Source organism: Otolemur garnettii, unplaced genomic scaffold (assembly GCF_000181295.1).
Source record: "Otolemur garnettii isolate 467f Iridium unplaced genomic scaffold, OtoGar3 scaffold00010, whole genome shotgun sequence".
Taxonomy (NCBI): Eukaryota; Metazoa; Chordata; class Mammalia; order Primates; family Galagidae; genus Otolemur; species Otolemur garnettii.
In genome coordinates, this window is record NW_003852405.1 from 37,265,552 (window position 1) to 37,267,692 (window position 2,141).

A 2,141-nucleotide genomic window follows, 5' to 3' on the forward strand; every position below is an offset into this window, starting at 1 on the left:
CCTGGGTGTGCAGGGCTGTGCGGCTTTGTCTGCCTAGAGCACATCCTTCCCCTGTGCTCCACCTGCTGTGTTCTACATCACTTATTACCCATGTCTCTTCTCTGCTCTATCCACACCACCAGGTCCTTCTGCTCAGCAGGCTTGGCCATCTCCACACTGTAACCCTTCCCTCCAACTCACCTATGCCTGGTTCTCATTCTCTGTCCTTGAAAGAGAAATTTTATTTCTATCCTTCTTCCTCCATTCCAAGTTATGATTCTCTTAACATTTTATTGTGCCCCCTTTTATCACTGTTAACATAGCATCCAACATGCAGAAGCACACAGGAGGCCCCTCCCAGCACCAGGCACCAGCGGCGCCCGCGGAGCGCGCTCCGGACCCTGCGCATGCCCAGTCACTCTCCGGCCCAGCGCGCTGACTTCCACCGCCCTCCAGATGCTGCCGCTTCATCCTGAACTCGAATGGTTTTCCATAAACGGGAAAATGCTGCTTCATCCTGAACTCGAATGGTTTTCCATAAACGGGAAAATGCTAAGGCAGATACCGGACCAGATAGGAAAGATGACTGTTTGCACAGCATTTGTTAGCGTGCAATGCTTTACAAAGTAGCTGAGCGCCCCAAGTTCAACATCGCACTAACCAAGTCCTCGCTTAAAACTGCTGGAACCGAGGCTCAGTAGACCGCCCTGCACTGCGCTTCCCGAATTCACTCTCCACTTAGGGCCGAGGAGAAAACTGGGTACAGACAATCCTTTAACTCATGTGGCTTTTCCCTAGAGTGTAAACTTGAAAAACACTAAGATAACTACTAACTGGGTCAGTTTTCAGGTGATACAGTTAGTTGGAGGTGGATATTCAGATTTTGCCTCAGACTGGAGAGATAATACCTACCCCCACCAAACTCATAAAATCAAAGCTTTAAAGAGAAGTAGAACAAAGACGAGGTCTGTTGAAGGAGACCCAGACAGCACAGAGGCAGAGTCTGGGCAAGAGCAGACGTAGCCGGGACGGGAAACATCTCCTGGGTTGGATCATCCACTCTGGAAAGAGGGAAGTAGGTGAGACTGATTTGCACAGAGGATGCTTTCACAAACTCCAGAACTCAAATATTGAGGCATATGTTAAATAAACAAATACATGAATCAAATATCAAAGAAAAAATAAAGGAGACTATACAAGTCCACACAGGTCTACTGTGTTCAAGACTAAAATAAGACTCAGATCAAACTAGTACAAGCTCAGATCATCCTTTGTGAGTGGGAGACAGGACAGTACAGACATGGGCTCTCCTGCAGAGAGTGGGCAGACACATCACTTAAAACAAAGAACCTTCAGGCTCAGGGGAAAGACAGTGTGCTCAGGTGCATGAGTCAAAGAGGAGCACAAGCTTCAGAAATCACAGCAGAAGTTCCAGTTCAAGAATATGCTTGAGGTGATTCCATGGCTAAAACCAGCGTGAGCTGAAAGGGCTACAATCTCCAGAGCCCTGTGAAAGATTTCTGAAGTAGAGGACTAGGCTATCTCAATTAAACTTTTGGTTTAAAAAGAAGAAAAAGTGTCCCCTTATCTTCTTAATGCCATTTATGAAATGACAAGTTAGTAAGGAAATAACAAGCTAAGGTCAAAGAGAAGTATCTCCCCAATGCTGTGTAGTGAACCCCAGAGCTGCTTTTGCCCTGAGGACGGGTGCCACAGAGCAAATGTACACACTAATCTACTGGCCTTGAGGGTCAAGGGGACATGCAGGCCACGCCCAGCCATGCCTGCGGTCAGGACTGCAAAAGCAGAATCTCCCCATACTGAACTTGGATTTCAAGGTGCTACTCTCAGAGCAAAGGCAAACAGAAGCCAACCTGTCCCTCCCCAGCTCAACCCAGAGACTGCAGGGTGGGCAGCAGCCTTCATGATGACACAGGCGGGGCTGGGGGTGGGAGGGGCCTTCATGGATGACGATTATATTCCAACCTGGTGGTTGAGAAAGCCTCTAGCCAATCCAGCAACGCCCTAGCGCTCCTGCAGACCTGGTGGGATCAAAGGCAAATTCCCTGTGGCCTCTGAGAATATGGCAAGAATATGGCAAACCTTATTCTTACATCTTAAATTGAGCCTATAAACTATATTTCCGTGACAATGAGAATCAC